The 19,748-nt window shown below is 40.8% G+C and overlaps 1 pseudogene; it reads right to left on the reverse strand.

Moving 5' to 3' along the window:
- Positions 1-18,186: 18,186 nt before the first annotated feature.
- On the reverse strand, positions 18,187-18,856 carry LOC148033622 (DNA damage-binding protein 1a pseudogene; annotated as a pseudogene).
- Positions 18,857-19,748: the final 892 nt, after the last annotated feature.

Consider the following 19,748-nt stretch of genomic DNA (forward strand, 5'->3'; position numbering starts at 1 on the left):
TGAGATGGATCATTCAATGTAACATACTTAATTTGCTTATTGATTCAATGTGTATTCCTAATTCTATGGTTTTTATCATGCGCACACATGCATACTCAAGAATCAATAGTTAAGTTTAAAGCTAAATTGAATTACCATAATTATGCTCAAAAAGAAAAATACCAAATATGTGGTCCCTTCACATCATGTATCCAAAATGAACGTCTACCTCCACTTCTTCATATGCCCTTTAAATCTTTCATTCAGTACTGCATGGTCCCCATCTCATTGAACAATAGCCAACATAAAACTCTCAAGTCTTTGATTTGCATCTTATGCGTCACGGAAGGGAAAGCATAAAATTTAAATCAGTTTGCTTAAGGGAAGGTTGATGCATCATCATATGTTGATTTTTGTCCATCCCAAGCACACAAATGTAGACATAATACATGTGTTTGCAGGCCAAGAAGGGTTTACTTTCCAACTCTCTCTTATGAAAGTCAGGACACGTGCAGAAGGGCCCAGGATTGACATGCACCTCATATAAATGCTCTAACATAACATAAAATATGACTTTCTCATTTGCCACCACTACTTTCTCTTCCATGACAACTACATCCAATGCCTCAGCCAATGCAATTTTTCTTTCTACATCCTTAGAAATACCATGTCTTCATTTTTTTCTTCGCTTGCCACTTGAAGAGGTAAGTGGTTCTGTCCCATGGGTCGTAGTATTTTTGGGAGTAGGTGGAATGCCATCATGCTTGAATACAAAACCTCCTTTTATAAGAATTGAAATCTCCTCTACAGAAGCATTGGTGCCCTTGTCAATAGACCAAATCCTTGGTCGCAAGGGCACATGCTTAACTTGTTTATCAACATCCCATGTATGCTCCACATCATGACTGCAAAACCAGAACCATTGTGCAATAGGCTTACCTTGAAATTCCCTCTCTAACCAAAATGAAGGGCATAGTAACCCAGGTGATCTACTTTCTATCACGTTGCAGCACTTCTTTCTATTTATAATACCAAAACATTTTCGTTTGCAATGAACATGCATTCTCCGGACGGCCTACAAACTTCTATGCATTTCCTCCTCTGAGACAATATTAGTTGGGAGTTCCATTTCAATCGGCACTGCATGCACCTCATGGTCTAAGCCCACTTCTGTAGGTTGGTCATTTCTATTTTGAAAATTTATCTTGTGTGGTCATCCTTTTTGTTTTCTATCCCTTGACTCCATTACATAGCCAGGTTTATGAGAGCTACAACCATCTAGAGTTCTTATTTTCCTTTGAAATGTTTCTTTGTTTCTATAAATGAAAGGCTCTCTGTACATGGGGGTGCCAAGAACTGATCCTTGAACTGTTCAAGCTATGAATGCAGGTAAAGGGGTATTTCTTGCAACCACCCTATTAATAAGAGCATCCATGTCAAGATCACTTCCAGAATATCTTCCAGTTGTGAAGGCCAGTTGCCTTGAACATTGAATATATGAGTTGATCAAGTCAGTGATGCATGCATCATACAAACCAATTTTCTTCTTTCCATCCTCCCCTGCCAACCAACTTGCATGCATGCTCTCAGAAAAATTTGTGTTGGGAATACAAGCCCTCTCCCAAGGACTCAAGAAAGCCTGCAACCCAATAAAAAACTCAGCAATTCCTCTTACATGTCTATTTTGTTCTCATACTTGGGTATTCCCACCCCAATGATATTAGTACATGTGTATGTAACAAAGAGAAACAAAAAAAAACATTTACATGTGTAGTACTACCCCAATGGTCTATCCTATTCTCCCACCATTTGATCCATCTCTTCAATGGTATGGTACTATCTCGAGGTAGTCCTACTTGCTGCCACCATTTTTGTATAGGTGTGGCATTCCTCTTGCCCTCTTCAATGGATTTTGAAAGGTGCCACCTCTCACATAAATTCAAGTGATGCTTCCGAAGGTTTGAAGGCATGTATTTTGTTGTGTGCTTTTGTAAGCTTTGTTCCCAGTGAAACAAACACGATCGCTCTCTTCCTTCCGAAACATTGTCAAGTCCCACATTGAAAACAATGCGGATCACCATCCAATTTGCACCGGCTTCATCCGCCATAAAACCTGCAAAGTCTGCAGGAGGGTGTCCACACTCGAGCATCACATTATTAAGGTATCTCCAAAAAACAATTTGTGTTTCTGTATCCTCTTCCTTTGTATCACAAATAGCAATCACCATGATCCCCTTCAAGCTGTAATAAGAAATATAGTGATTAGCAACTAGAATATGTCAATGAAAATTCATAACAAGTAAGGTTCCCGAACAAACCATGGATCGTACACAGAACAAGACATTGTTGCCCAGTCATCTATTCTGTGTGTAAAGACAAAGTGAACGCAAGACTTGCAAAGGTCTCCATTTCCTAAGCATCACATTCGATTAACCAATTCCACTCCAGAGCCGGGTCCTTTAGTAGACATCTTGAAAATGTAACTTTTTTCACCCACCCCTCCTTGCCTTGGAAATCTATTGCCATGAAAAAAAGGAAACATGCATCTTTTTTTCAATTCCAAAATGTTATCAAAGAAATCTCCAACAACACATGTTTCTTTTTTTTTCTGGCATGTCATGATACTATTGAACCTGCAACCTCAACAAACGAAAGTTTGTTAAACTAATAACAATGCTACAAACCATAGTTTCTAGACTTGAATAACCGAAACTAACCTCTAATTTTGAACCAATGGCATCAACTCCTCCAAAAAGTTTGTAAGCGCTTGTTCTCCCTCCACCATTGAACCATTAGTTGTCAAAGATTCAATGATATTTTGTTTTGCTACAATAATTTGAATCTTCCTAGCACCACAGTATCGATTCACTTGCAAAACTGAGTGAACTAGAGATCTAATTTTTTTAATTGCAGCCATTGAAGTCCCTGGTTGCACATTGTGTGTGTGAGTGCCTACATGAAGCATCAATCTCTCCATGCTTGTGTCCTTTGGCAAAATGTAATAAACTTTGCAATCACAAGTTGCATAACAAGTGACAACTTTACTACAATAGTGACACGTGATTGAATGTTGTTTTTCACTTGCAAGTAGCCCCTTGCTCACTGTGTTATTGAGGTAACCATGAAAATACATTTTATTATATTGATTATTGCTCTCATAGTAAGGACAATTGACTCGATGACATTGTAAGTCTCCAAGGCAATGGCTAATTCTCGAAGTAGCATCAGGGAAGATATTAGCTGGATGGGGTCTTGTCCAGACATGACCATCATATTGTTGCTGCATCCCATCTATGTTTGAAGATGTGCCATATGTCAGGAGAAGAACGAAAGCAACAGAACCATTGTACTCTCTTGGAATCTCACTAACAATAAAAGGGCCTTCACTCATCTGCAATAAAGCCTTTAACTTCTTTCCTCTGGGGCTATTAGCAATCCAATGTAAAATCTATTTCTTTATTTGTGGAAATGAATGAGGACTATCAAGTCCATCGTCCGACTTTAAGTCAATAGTCGGAGTTGTGACGGGTGCACAAAAAGCATTTGTTATAAGTGGCAAAGAAGTTTGAGATGACGTCTCTGCGAAGGAATCGGATGTAATGTCTACAACAGGTCCTGAAAGTAAATGAGCTTGTTTGCTATTTTCTACAGTGTGTAGTCCTTCATCTTGGTCCATGGTGAAAGTGGTATCGCAATGTACTATTTTATACTGACATGAAAGAGAAGAATCGAGCAAAAATTGCTCTGCACCATTGATATCCGGTTGGCCATGAACGGCGATCTCTTCACTGTAAGCATCAAGTTGGAAACTAGCATACAAACCTACCAGCTTCCGGTCAGAGGGTAGAAGTGCTTGAAGAAAATAAGAGCTCACAAGAATCTTTCCATCCCTTAGGGGCACAACACATTCCAGTGATTCGGAGTCGATTGACCATTGAAGAGTAACTTCTACCATTGTCTCTCACAGAAGCCGGTTTGAAAGTCAGCAAACAATGGAGCTATGAAGGAGAAATATTATATCTAATATCATGCCTATTGTTTATCAATTTCTTTGAATGTAGAAATAATAGTCCGTTACCCCCACCAAATATGGATAAAATGAGCTCTTACTCCATGGGCAAGTTCTTAGTGACAGTTGAAGTTGCGAATCAGCCCATTAATGAACCAAATCATTAAAAGTCTACATATTGAAAAATCACAAGATTTAGTTAAATAATTTTTTTTTAAAAAATATCTTTTCAAAAATAAATCATGTCTTTTCGAAAATCATGTCGTGTTGTAGCACATATTTTTATAAGCACGTTTTATTTTGTCAGATGTCAGGCGCCATCAGCATTTATATTTTTTAGTAAATAATTTTTCGATGTTCGAGAGAAAAATTCTCTCATGATGGATATTGAATATGCACGTACCGCTTGCCATTGAAAGTTGTGTGTAACGGTTTAAACATATCTTCTTATTTGTCCTTCTTCTTCTTCTTAAACACATCATGTATCATGTGGTACACTCAATGTATTGTTAGAGCAGCACATAACTATGGACGAAGTCGATCAGTACAAAAAAAAGAAGAAGAGATTTTTGTCACCCCCGCCCTTGATGTCTGCAGATTCAGCTTTTTATCATAGGCACGGTGATGACGTAATGTCAGATAAGCAAAGGAGCTGAACTTGCCAGTTTTCTTGGATATACATGGAGATCACAAGTTATTTTTCTAAGGCGGTATGCCTATAACTGCAGCTTCTTGTCAAGAGTAGTTGGCAGCTTCTTTGTTGTAATTCACTTAGCAAGCAATATAGTGATCTTTGGCATAAAAAATTGAGATCTTCTTGTTAGCCTCGCGCCTTGCAGCATCTTGAACCCTGTGTTCAGCAGCTCTTGCACGAACTCCACGACAACGTAAGTCCCTTTCTTCTTGCAACTTCCACCCAAGTTTCCTTTTTCCTTGAAATTTTCACCTTAATCCCTTCTTCTCAAAATTCCCACCTAAAACCCCTTGTGCTATAAGCCCTTCACCCTTCACCTTTCCCCTTTTACCCTTTCACCCCCGGGTTTTAAACCCCTAAGCCTTTTTCACCCCGTGTCCTAAAACCTCTCCAAGAATCCCCCTTCCTATGCCCTTCACTCCCGTGCCCAAAGATCTCCCAAGGCCCTTCATATGTTTTTGAAACCACACTCACACACACCCTTTTCACCATGTATAAATCCCTATAGGGCCTTTTCTCTAGGCTTTGTAAACCTTGCCCTCCCCATGAAATTAAGACCTTAAAGGTCTTACTACCCCCTTCTCGTGGTTAATCCCTTAATGATTCCTTTCCTTGAAAAAGAGAAGAAGAGTATTGAAGCGACAGTGGAATTCCAAAAAGAAGTGTAAAGTTGCTTCCACGTTCGAAGGACTACAACTGCGATGCCGCCTAAGAAAGTCCAAGGAGTAGCTGCGGGATGGTCATCTCCCGGTATCCATGTGGACATCTCACCCCAAACCTAGGTTTTTCCTTCTTAATTTTATATCGGTTTTAATTCAATTGTGCAAGATGAATTGTTAGGGATAGGATATATTTTGTCCTAGTTATTTACGATGAAGGAATTTAGTTTAATTAAACATGCAAAATAAATAAAGTATAAACATAGTTTTCCTTCAAATAGCATTATGCATTGAAACGAATTATGAGCAAGAATTATTTACCCACTAAAGTAGTGCACTTCGGTTAAGCCTAGAAGGTATAAAACTGCATCTTGCACTCTTTTTACAACGAATCATCATGGAAGGTGCAATTCATGAAAGGTTTCTTAAGATGCTTAAACTCTAGGAAGTTATCATTGCTAACTGCATAACTTAGCAAGGGAAAGATTGCTTATTTGGCATAAGTTTTTCTTCGTAAGAAAAAAAGAAGATTAATTGAATTTACCTAACCTCAAATCGATAAAGTTTAGGATTGAAAAATCAAATGACATGTGGATAACAAACCATCCCGAGGTGATCTCGATATTACCTTCTAAAGTTAACCAAATTAATTTAGACTTAGAAATACCTATGTTGCGAAATATAATTACGAAGCGTGGAACAAGTTTTTGGTATTTCGGGTCATGTTTATGACTGCACTGCATTCTCCGCTTTATAGACAAAGAATTGGGATGATGAACATCCTGGAGCAGATCTATAATCCATCACCTTTGTACATGGAACAAAGATGGACAGGTGCTTCAGGAATCTACTATATAGCCGTCCACTAGTTTACTTATCTATAGACCAACCTAAAGAGGATCAAGTGGTTGGAAGACTTGAAAGTCGTGAAGCTGTTTGTTTTTGTGGAAGCTCACATAAATCCGACTTTACATATTCGAGGTTGGAGGGTTGAGATGAACTCACATGTATCTGAGGAAGTAACCCGTGTAATCCCCACAGATAGAATTAAAGTGTTGGGCCGCCATGAGAAGTATGGATTCCAATGGAAAGGATATCCTGAACTTCCAATGACTTATCGATTCTTGAAGATCCATGACCCAAAACCCTACTATTACACAGTTCCTATAGATAAATGCAATACAACGTTATTCTTCCCAAACTAAATGTAACAATTGGCTTATCATCACATGAAACATTGTATTCGAAAGGGCTATGCCCATATAAATACAAATAAAGACTTCTTTTTATCAATGTCTGGCTGTGCATAAGAGTTGATAAAAAGTTAAGTAGCTACATTGTTTACGAGATAGTTGAATTAAAGATGTAATATAAGCTAATGTTGATTATCATATAATAAAGAAAACCTTTATTCAGGCACAACCCCAGGTATAGGTTCCTAATTCGCCTCTTACATCAAGTACTGTTGTAATCCAGGAGAAGAATTCTCTTCTTAAGTAGACTAAGCCACCCGAGTTTGACGGGAGAGGTAGATTCATCCAAGCTGATGCTGAAATTTGGATTGAATCCATGGAGGATTACTTCGAAGTAGCCGGTACTGCACCTACCAATCAGACTATGCTCGCCAAGTTAAAACTCACCGGCGAAGCCAGACTTTGGTGGAAGCAATGGTGAAGGGATCAAGGGATCACAGAGGGATCCGTTACCTGGGAGAAGCTGAAGAAAGCCGTGCAGGGAAGATACTTACCACCTGCATATCGCACGCAGAAAATGAACGAGTTCTACGAGCTAAAACAGCTAGGACTTACTCTTGACGCATACTACTCTAAATTCGTCTCACTTTTAAAGTATGCGCCACAGATGGACATGACACAGCAGGTGTCCAAATTTTGTGCGGGTTTAAATCCACCAATAAATACCCGTCTCGAATCTATGCATCCATCAGATCTTCAGGATGCACTCATTCGAGCAGCGCCTATAATTCAGGAAGTGCAAGCTAGACCAAGGGGTAACAAAACTTGGTCTTATAACGACCCAAACAGAGAAGCATTTAGACCTCAAATGAAGAGGGTTCAAGGTCATAATTAGGGACAAAGAAAGAAAGCAAGGACAAATAACGTCAACAACTTTGTTCATACTCAAAGTAATGGCCAAAACCTCCGTTGTTTCCACTGTAACGAACCTGGTCACTTCAAGAGGCAATGTCCCAAGCTTGGTGGAGGACATCGCCAAGCACCTTTCCAAGGAATAGGCCGTGGTCAAGGGGCCGCTACTTGAGGAAGAGGAAGAACCGCCTGCATTGCCAATAGGCAAAGATGCGAAGAAGAAGAAGAGGAAGATCTGACCATGGAAGTAGAATTCGAAAGAGCGACAGTCCATGTCTCTTTACACAAGAAAGGGCCGAATCGCCAGTTCTCAGTGATTCAGACACCGTCGGACTATCAAGGTAAAGGTTTCAAAACCTTGATTGATTGTGGCAGTACACATTCCTTTATCTCACCAATATGTGCAAAAAGATTAGGAATAGTCACAGTAGAAGCACCTACCCTACTTGTGGAATTGGCAAATGGTCGTGAGGTTACTTGTACCAGGCAAACTGCTAAGGTGGAATTTTCTTTCTGGGAGGAAAGAAGACTTCGATCAAATTCAAAGTCATGAATTTAGGTATCCATGAGTGTCTACTTGGAATGGATTGGCTTAAGCCTAACGATGCCCACATTCACTGTGGAAAGGGTCAAGTTTCCTTTCGAAACTCTGAAAGGGAATTAGCCACAACTCAAGGCAAGGCTGGAGTGCCGAGAATCCAATTGGCCAAAGTATCTCGGATCATAAAAGGAGTCAGAAAAGGATTACCTGTTTACTTGATCAAACTCAACAAATTAGATCAAAAGCAAGAGTCTCATGAAGGACCTTCTTGGCTAAAGGAATACACGGACGTATTCCCTGAAGAGTTGACTGAACTTCCGCCTCAAAGAGAAGTTGATCATGAGGTTAGGTTAGTACCTGGAGCTACACCAATTGCAAAGAGACCTTATAGAATGTCCATACCAGAAGCAATTGAGTTGAAGGAACAACTCAAGCAACTACTAGATCAGGGCTACATCCGGCCTAGCAGTTCACCATGGGGAGCTCCAATACTATTCCAGAAAAAGAAAGATGGGACACTTCGACTATGTATTGATTACCGAGGGTTGAATCAATCAACAGTCAAGAACAAGTATCCTATTCCTAGAATAGATGAGCTTCTTGATCATCTTCAGGGTGCAAAGATCTTCTCCAAGATTGATCTCAGGTCAGGTTACTATCAGATAAGGATCAAGGAAGAAGATATCCCAAAGACGGCCTTCAATACAAGATATGGGCACTTTGAGTTCCTAGCTATGTCATTCGGGCTTACGAATGCAGCTGCCACCTTCAATAGGTTAATGCAGGATATCTTTAGGCCATATCTTGATGATTTCGTGCTTGTCTTCTTCGATGACACTTAAGTCTATTCTAAACAGGAAGAAGATCATGAACCTCAACTTCGGATTGTCCTTGAGACAATGAGGTCACATAAGCTGTATGCTAAAATGAAGAAGTGTGCATTCTTCAAGCGTCAGATTGAATATCTGGGATTCATAGTATCATCAGAAGGAATATCAGTGGACCCAGCCAAGGTCAGAGATGTGCTTCAGTGGCCAATACTAGTATTCGTCAAAGAGATACGTAGCTTTCTTGGATTGACAGGATGGTATAGGGTCTTCATCAAAAACTATGCTTTGATTGCAGCACCTCTGACGGACTTACTGAAGAAGCAAACTTCCATTGCATGGTCAACTCTCGAACAAAATAGCTTCGACAGATTGAAGGAAAGTTTGGTATCAGCACCTATTCTAAAACTTCCAGACCTCAATAAGGAGTTCGAGGTAGTATAACTGATGCTAGCATTCTTGCCTTGGGGTGTGTACTTATGCAGGAAGGTCATCCAATAGCATACTCTTCAAGGAAATTGAAGAACCAAAAAAAAATGCTACGCATGATCTGGAATTACTAGCTGTCATCCATGCTCTAAAGCTTTGGAGACACTACCTGTTGGGTAACAAGTTTACTCTAGTAATCGACCATAAGAGACTCAAATGGATCTTTACCTAGAACGAGCTCAACATGAGGCAACGTCGGTGGATTGAAGTGTTGGAGGAATATGACTTTGAAATCAAGTACCGACCAAGGAAAGAGAATGTAGTTGCCGATGCACTTAGTCGCAAGGCATTTCTAAATTTCCTAATCTTGCAGAATCCATCAACGGCTAGATCTCTAGATACAAAAGTATCTATGCCAAACAACCCTATACTTGAATTAGCTAGAGAGGAAGCATATCAGGATTTGGCCTACCAATCAATGCAAAATGAGATCTCTATCAAGGATCAGAATCGAAAGTTGCAAGCTAAGTATCAGGAATTTTCCATTGATAATGGACTTGTCTACTACAGAAAAAGGCTGTGTATACCAGCAAGCCAGTCACTTAAGCAGAAGATAATGTGGGAAGCTCATGATTCCCCTTTAGCAGGACATCCTGGCTATGTTAAGACTCTTAATGCAGTTAGGAAGAGCTACCATTGGGAGAGGCTCAAAGGTGACATTCTCAAATATGTCACTGAGTGTTTGTCTTGCTAACGTATCAAAGCCGAACATGTCATGATGCCAGGGAAACTGCAACCACTTGACATCCCCTAAATGAAATGGAAATTCATCAGTATGGATTTTGTTGTAGGCTTACCCCAAGTCCAGGGAGGATACAACTCCATCATGGTTGTGGTTGACATGCTTACCAAGGTTGCACACCTTATTCCAGTAAAGAAAAACTATAAAGCCTCTGACATTGCAAGATTGTTTATCAAAGAGATATTCAAACTACATGGTTTACCCAGAAGAATCATTAGTGACCGAGATTCTCTCTTCACATCACACTTCTAGAGAGCTTTCTTTGAAGCTATTGGGACTCAACTCTGTTTTAGTACCTCTTACCATCCCTAAACTTATCGCCAAACCGAGCGAGTAAATCAAGTCATCGAGGATATGCTTAGGGCATACTGCTGTCGAGAACCGAAGTGGTGGATTCAATACTTACCTTTGGTTGAATTTGCCTACAATGCTTCTTACCAGTAGAGCATTCAGATGACCCCTTTTCAAGCATTATATGGTCATGATTGCAGAAGTCCCCTAAACTTCTCAGATCCAATCTTAAGGGTTGAAGCTTCAAGACAGATGTTGGAAGACATGGATGATCAAATAAAGTCAATAAGACAGGACATACAAGTGGCCAAGGATAGACAGAAGGCATACGCGGATTTGAAGCGTCAAGAAAGGGTCTTCGAAGAAGGAGACATGGTCTTCATTCGCGTACGCCCTAAAAAGAGTTCTCTAGTCTTAGGAAATTGCAAGAAGCTAAGACCAAGGTATTGTGGGCCGTACAAGATCCTCAAATGCCTAGGACCTAATGCTTATAGATTGTGACTCCCTGAGAACGTAAAGGTTCACAATGTATTCCATATCAGCCTATTGAAAAAATATGTACCCAACCCTAACCATGTAGTTGATGACCAACAAATTGTAATGCCTAGTCAAGGAGTCCTTGAACTAAGGCCTGACAGGATCTTAGATGTTAGGGAAAGACAATTAAGGTCCAGAACTCTGAGAGAATGCCTCGTCCAGTGGAAAGATTATCCCGAGGAGGATGCCACTTGGATAGATGAAGGCACTCTCAACCATCAATATCCCCAGTTTATCTCGAGATGAGGACATCTCGATTCCTCTAAGGGGAAGAGAATGTGATAGCTCCGTAGTTGAAACACGCATTTCGCATGAATACCCTCTTAGTAGGGATAATATTTTTCTTTCTTTCTTTAAAATTAGGCAAAAAAATTTAATTCTCTCCTTCCCCTAGCCGACTATTATGCTGGGGGAGAGGGAGGGAATGGTGCATGACTAAGCATCCTTGTGGATGCTTTGGAGGGAGGAGGAACATGCGCACTGACAGGTTAGGGGAGGGAGGATCCCCCTTCCCTCCCCTATTTAAACGAGGATGACACTGCCAGCGGGGGAGAGACAGAATCAAGTAGGCTGATCATCTTGTCAGTAATCAGGGGGTTAATATCTTGAAGAGAAGAAGAGAAGGAGCCATAGTACTACTAGTGTTGGCATGGTTGTTGCTACTCGGTGCAACATGCGCGTGAGGCCGTGAGGAGTTGAGGTCCGAGGGGGCAGTATTCGCGTGCGGGCGGAGCGCCAAGATCGCCGCCAAGATCGCCGCCAAGCGGCTAATGCAGCCGCGCTCCCGCCATCAAGATCCTCCTCATCATGAATAGAAGTGTTCCCCCCCCCCCTCCACGTTACTCTGAAAATTCCCTCCCTCTTCCACGTAAGCTTCTAAGGTATAGAAGCTTCCTTGGAAGCTTCCATAAGGGGGCTCCCTCAAGGCCTGTTTCCATGTGGCCACCCCGGGATTTAAAAATCCTCCCCGTGGTCTTTTTCCCATAAAATTCCTTAGGGTCCTATAAGCTCTTTCATATTGCAAGCCCCTTAATCCTTTCTTGTGGGCTTCCACAAGCCTTCTCCAAGTGGGTTTATACCCCCCCCACCCGAGATTTAAGCACCCATTCCCTCGCAAGTTCCACGTAAGTCCCCTTCTTCTTGCGACTTCCACCCAAGTTTCCTTTTTCCTTGAAATTTCCACATTAATCCCTTCTTGAAATTCCCACCTAAAACCCCCCATGCTATAAGCCCTTCACCCTTCACCTTTCCCCTTTTACCCTTTCACCCTTGGGTTTTAAACCCCTAAGCCTTTTTCACCCCGTGTCCTAAAACCTCTCCAAGAATCCCCCTTCCTACACTCCCGTGCCCAAATATCTCCCAAGGCCCTTCATATGTTTTTGAAACCGCACTCACACACACCCTTTTCACCGTGTATAAATCCCTATAGGGCCTTTTCTCTAGGCTTTGTAAACCTTGCCCTCCCTATGAAATTAAGACCTTAAAGGTCTTATTACCCCCTTCTCGTGGTTAATCCCTTAACGATTCCTTGCCTCGAAAAACAGAAGAAGAGTATTGAAGCGACGGCGGAATTCCGAAAAGGAGTGTAAAGCTGCTTCCACATTCGAAGGACTACAACTGCGATGCCGCCTAAGAAAGTCCAAGGAGTAGCTGTGGGAGGGTCATCTCCCGGTATCCATGTGGATATCTCACCCCAAACCTAGGTTTTTTCTTCTTAATTTTATATTGGTTTTAATTCAATCGTGCAAGATGAATTGTTAGAGATAGGATATATTTTGTCCTAGTTATTTACGACGAAGGAATTTAGTTTAATTAAACATGCAAAATAAATAAAGTATAAACATAGTTTTCCTTCAAATAGCATTATGGATTGAAACGAATTATGAGCAAGAATTATTTACCCACTAAAGTTGTGCACTTCGGTTAAGCCTAGACGGTATAAAACTGCATCTTGCACTCTTTTTACAACGAATCATCATGGAAGGTGCAATTCATGAAAGGTTTCTTACGATGCTTAAACTCTAGGAAGTTATCATTGCTAACTGCATAACTTAGCAAGAGAAAGATTGCTTATTTGGCATAAGTTTTTGTTCGCAAGAAAAAAATAAGATTAATTGAATTTACCTAACCTCAAATCAATAAAGTTTAGGATTGAAAAATCAATTGACACGTAGATAACAAACCATGCGGAGGTGATCTCGATATTACCTTCTAAAGTTAACCAAATTAATTTAGACTTAGAAATACCTATGCTGCGAAATATTCACTGGGAATGAATTAAAATCCAAGAAACGTTAAATACTTGCCCACATTCCCTGAGTGTAGAGTCAGTAAATTGTAAACATAAAAGAAACTAGGGTTTGTCCCTGATATAAATATATATATATATAAAGCTAGGAAACCCTAGCTCTGACAAACGTCAGCTTAAAGAAACTAAAACGAATTGTTTCTTAAACCCATTATCACATAGTACGATGCAAGACTTGCGCAGCAAGTAGGAAGTCATATGGTCTTGTGATTGATTCATAAGAAGAAGGGTTGAATACCATCAACAAGGATGGGGATCCTTACATAAGTTATCTTGCAAGAGGATGTATTCTTCGATATCCTTCTAAGTAAGGAAGGTTAAAAACCGGAAACTAAAGTATCCAATGAACTTTAGGGTTGACCAAGTCGGGTACCTCTTCTGGTGGTGGAATCCTCATGGCGTGATTATATTGCTCCTCGATGATGAGTCCCTCCTCGTAGAAATGCTGCCAAGTGGACGCCCGGTTATGACCTCGATGGTAGCCTACCTCTCTAGGAGTAGGCATCCTACCAACGATATGATACTATAAAACAATTAAAACATACAACGTATTAAAACACACTACATAATGAATGAAACAAATTACAAAATTTAATTTAAAAAAAGAAATCAAATAATACTTAAAAACTCAACCTCCCATGACTCCCTGCCACCTGATCCATAATGCGACGATCCCATGGTTGCCATCTGGATACGTGGCGCCTCTGCATGCTGGCGACTTGTCATTTTCTCCGCTGCTCTCTTCTTGGCCTCTTTCCACTCCTTGCGGTGGAAATTGGGTGGTTGGCCATATCGAGGGCGCCCGTGCTCTTGTCTCTGCAATGACTCCTTGGAGCGCGTCATAAGGTGAGACATCTTGTTATGAAGTGCGTCTCTCACCTTTGATCGTCCCCAATCATCTGAGAATCGTGAATTCTCGGGATTAGGGTATCTTTTATGTATTGACTGCAGCACCTCTTGCCACAAACCATTTTTCTAGTGCTTCAAGGGAATCATGCAATTTTTCTATGTGGCATGCATGACACTCCTTAAGTAGGCTATCACTTCCCTCCCCTCAAAGTCATGCAAGATACCACCAACATCAGTGATAGAGTAATACATTTGTGGAGGCTCACCTCTCTTATTTTCCGGTGAGGGTGATTGAGAGCCACCACCTAGGCAACCCCCACAAAGCCCTCGACCTCCTCTTCCTCCCGCACCACTCTTCCTCCTCCCTCGAGGTGCACTACCCTCTACCTCACTCGATACACATGCTTCTGCAGATGCATGTGCTTCGGCCGATCCATGTACCTCAGCTGATCCCTGTGTAGGCAAAGATGTGATAGGTGTCTCAGACATCACACTGAAAACCTCATCTGCAGTGGGAGGACGACCAAGATAATTGGTCATCTCCCCTATGAATTGCTCCTTGTTGAATGGGGTGGTGGAGGATCCAGGATTCCACATCTACACAAGAAAAATCATATTACCCTATACAAATAAAAACATATTACATACAGTGTCTATACCTGCGTCTCTGTGCGCGTCTATACCTGCGTCTCTGTCTGCGTCTGTCAGCGTGTCTCTGTGGGCGTCTATCAGCGCATCTATTTCCGTGTCTACAGCCCGTCTACAAGTGTCATCTGGACGCGCTGAGGCAGATGCACACAGTCGCACCATTTCTTCTTAAACTTGCTTTAAAAACAAAGCTAAAAAACCTCCATAGATGACAAGATCCAGCATGTGAAGAGAGAGACAAACAAACAGAGAGACCAAACAAGATTGAGAGAGAGAAGAAGAACTCACCTTCTTTGCTTGTTCCAACAGGTGGCGGCGGCTAGGTTGCAAGCTCCTTGTCCTCCTTCTCCCTTCCCTTGGTAAGTTGCTTCAATCTTGTTCTCTTCCTTACTGTTTGGCTCTTCTTCTTTACTCTTTGGCTCTTCTTTCCTCCTGTCCTCTTTTTACTCTTATTTCCTTGCCTCATTGTCTTCATGAAGTGATAGATAGACATGAGTAGTGATGTCGAACTCAAACTGCAGAAAACGCTCAAAAAACGCAGGAAAGCACAAGTTTGAAAAAAAAGCCACAACTTTCTTTAAAATTTTCTATACTTGCGTGGCGCGTCTCTTAGCACGTGTAATGGTGCGTGTATATGCGCAGATAATTCCTGTTACACACGCTTACAGATGCGCAGGAACAATTTAAGGAATCAATGCATGCATAATTAGGGAATCAATTGACCTATGTGGTGACATATTGCAAATGCACAAGTCAACCTTTGATTTATATATACATCCAATCATCATGCCCTATCCAATCATATTTGTATAGGGCATGCCCTATCCAATCAATGCATGCATTTAGGGAATCAATTGACCTATGTGGTGACATATATAGCAAAGCTTGAGGATAAGAGATAACACATTGGCAAGTCAATTGGCACATATATATGTAGTGACTTACTAGACCATCCCACTTACAATTGCATATTATCCCACTTACGTATCAATAGGTGGATAAAGCACGAATGGTTTTTAGAAAGAGAAAGATAATGCAATGATGATGTACACAAAAGAGATAGAGAAAGGCATATTATCCATCAATCAATCAAAGATATATGAGCTATAAGTGCACCTTGACATGATTGGAATAGCTTGCATATGCACAAGCCAACTCATTTACATCAATCTACTCATGCTATGAATTGGCATCCACAATCTTTCCCACTGCATCCACAATCTCAGCCAACTTATCATCAGTAAGATCTCTAACATCATCCTCCATTTGAAATCGGCCTGTGGGGAAGATTTTGTTCCACTAGCTGGCTATTATGTTTTTACATTTATCATTGATCTCCACAATAACAACAGCCTTCAAAATTATACCCAATTTGTGCAATGCTACTTCTTTCCCACCAAGGCTCAAGAATAAGGGCAGAACTGTTAAACCTTGCGGATATAATTCTTTCAGTGGTGAAAGACTGTACGCAATAGTATTGACCTGAAATGAGTTGCCCAATGCATCATACCGATTTGAAAGGGTAGAGCAGCCTCAAGTGTGGTCACGATCATATCCAAGCACTAGCACAATCTCATGGGGTTCAAGTGGGGCAGCTTGGCCTGGGCTGACCCAAACCAAGTTCCATATTTTGCATGTCAGGACAATATCATGTTGAAGATAAGAATGTATCTTTCTTTCTTTGTGGGAAGAAAATATTTTTCTGATCAGTCCACATATAGTGCTAGGGCACCCCGTGTGTTTATGCAATTCAGCTTCTCTCTCGGATCCCATGGGGGCCAATACTTCTTTGTTTTCAGAAGCACCTCAAAGATTGTCATGGGAGCAGGGGGAAGGATCAACCTTCTTCCATCTACTAGAAGGTTATAAACATAACCACCTCAGCCTATAGCATGCTGAAAAATATCTAGAGTCTGTGAACTCTGGATCTATGCCATTAAAATGCCGTTTGATGGTCTCCCACTCTGAATTGGAAATGTTCTCAATATTTTCAAAATAGAGAAAGGGAGGGCCTTCCATCAAACTATTCAATGGTTTTGTCTTGCCTTTAAAAAAGCCAGGAATTCCAAACCCCATGCCCTTTTTGAACTTGAAGGGTGGGATAGAACCTAGATGTGGACGTGATGTTTTTTCATTCATAGATTGAGTCTCGAGCCATAAAACACTCGAGTCTTCACTGACACTTTTATCCAAGTCTAGAGTAGGAGTAATGCTGATCTTTGTTTTAAGGCCCAAGTAAGTGTACCATAGCTTAAGGGCTCTTTCATCTACCCAGTATATTTTGCTACAGACATCTCCCGAGGGTCCAGCATGTCTAGTTATTTGAACACCTCGTGAGGGTCCAGCATGTCTAGTTTGATCTTTTATCTTTTACAACTAGTGCACATTATTCAATGCACTTTGGTGTGAGGGTAAACATCTTCGAACTCAACGTAAAGATGAAAATATAAATACCCAAGATTGTGGTGTCCTTGCTCACTTCGAGGATGCCAATGGTACTTCGAGTAATCATTAACTCTATTTTTTTAATTCAATGATTCAATGTGTATATTTCTTAATTCTATGGTTTTTATCATACGCACACGTGCATGCTCAAGAATCAATTTCAGGTGGTTAAATAATTATTAAATTTGGTTTTTTAATTATGTGAATTGCAATTTTCGGTGGTTAAATAATTGTGCGTTTGCTGGCGCGTCTATATTAGCGTCTATTTGCGCGGATATATAGACGCACAATTCGCATCTATTTACACGCACGTTTACATGCAGTTATAGACGCAATTATAGATGCGCCCGACTTTGCGCGTCTAACATGCGCGTCTATGCCTCGTTTCTGTTGTAGTGTGCCGCCAATCATCTTCCTCATCTGCAATTGCCTGCCATCCAAAATCAGAGAAGACACCCTCTGTAATTACACACAGACACTCATACGTCCATGCTGAAACGGCCAACCCAATTGATCTTCTTTCACTTCTCCCTTCGTCGTAAGGACACTATAAGCTAATATCGACGACTGCGTAGTTCTCCTTTCCACCGTGATTATGGTGCTGCAAACCGTCATCCTCACAACATCGAGATGCATAGACCACTACTATGGCCTTCCCTCCCCCAGACCACTCAGAACCTCCAGTCGTCTTTCTCCAGATTGTGTGACATCAGCACAATTGCACTAAATGTTGAATAGTAAGGCTCGTAAGATACTTCATCCTTTGATTTTCTATCCTTTTTCGTGAGCTTCAGGTCTGCTATAGATAATGGGATCTATCGTTCTCCATATTGCTGCTTCAGTTTGACGAACTATTGATCATCCTTGCACTGACAACACGATCATAGTATAACCTTGTTACATCTATCTTTTCTGCTGCTCAATCTTGTGAGAGCTCTGTGTTGATAGCCAAGGAACAAGATACTCTACCGAGACTGTCGTAAAGGAACTGCCTGTCAAGTTTCGTGTCCCCTTTGGCGATTTCTTGCATCATCAGTTTTTGAACTGCGATTTAGCACTCGTCTTAATCTAGGCACCATCTTGCCTGCCATCTACGTTCAGAAGCAGTCATCCAGTTTGCATTGTAATCTCAAGCTCATTTCTCAATGGCACCCTCCTCAGGCGTGTATATCAGAAGTGAGATTGACTTCATGAGGTCAGCAACAACAATTAAGTCCCCTTGTCTCTGCACATAGAGAGCTAAGATATGACCATGATGGCCACATTCTAACTGCAGCTCTCGTGTGCCATCTTCTCGAGATGTCTACTTATACAAATTGAATCTTTTGGTTCATACCAGCTGAAAGCTTTCCATTGAATGCATTCAAATTATACACAGCACCTTTCGTCTCTTTTCCCGTTATCAGTTGCAGCTTTCCATCCTCAATCAGAAACACTAATATACGACCCTTGGAAAGCTCATTTACCTCTGGGATGGCATATGATGTTCCAGTACAATCGTAAACACTGTTGTCATCTCTGAATGAGCAGCTCATGATTGAGCAACCATATTCATAGGCATCCAACTAATATGAAACAATATTTTCAAATGTTTGATCATCTAATAGTCAAACAAAATGGGTTTCCATTTCTTCTACACTAGACGGATACTTAGCGCTGCAGATGGCAAAGGTCCGTGCTGATTCTTGATGGCAAATGCAAGGAGCATACTCATTCAGTGCAATTTTTGAATGTCATCAAATGTACCGATTGTAAGTTCACCCTCTTTTCCAATTGTGAAACTCTCTAGAAAAGATGTTGAATTAAAAGGGCACATATCATATCCTCCACTCCCAACAGTTGGATGGCTACTATGCGATCGTTCATCCCCACTGTAGTTGTTGCTTCTCCCTCGTCCAATCTTGTAGTAGCTGAGAGCTCTTGTTGCCATTATGCTTCAATTTCTTGCCATTCATTGATGAGGTTTAACACTTTTGCTGGCATGTCCCTTTATTTTCACGACAATTATGTTTTTCTGCCCACTTGCAATACGTTTGAAGCAATTCTTGAAGAGTTCCATGCATTGATTGAAGCACAGTTGTTACGAGAAGCTTCAAATCTACCACCCATTCATGTGTATTTATTATTTGCTTGATTGTATTTGCAGTCCCTTCATAGAAGACTGCATGTAAATATGCCTCAATACTAATGTCATCTTTTAGCTTTGGAAAGCTCTAGCTGATGCTTTCTAGTTTAGTACCTCTAGAATAATGACAAAATTTATTGAAAGTCTAATTTAGTTTAATCACAAGTTCCTCAATGTCTTCAAACTTTGGATCCAAATAGTATTTTGGCATTTCGAGTATCTCCACTTATGTAATATGCTCTTATGACTTCATTATGTTGGGCTATTACTGAATCTCACTATTCCTTGTGTAAAAGAGGATGAATAATCGTCCTGATATAGTACCTTTCTTGGGTAAAGTGACCAAGATATGGGGATTAGATATTTGCTTGGAAGCAAAGGACCAATCAGTAAATTGAAATAACATATTTAATGCTAATAGCACTTAAGGTTTTAGTTAAGTTGGGTTAATAGGGTACGGCCCTAACCCAAGGATACAAGGGTTAACAGTCAAACTCTTG

The sequence above is a fragment of the Lygodium microphyllum genome, chromosome 7 (genome assembly GCF_053477565.2).
Source record: "Lygodium microphyllum isolate KBCC chromosome 7, Lygodium_microphyllum_v1.1.10, whole genome shotgun sequence".
NCBI lineage: Eukaryota > Viridiplantae > Streptophyta > Polypodiopsida > Schizaeales > Lygodiaceae > Lygodium > Lygodium microphyllum.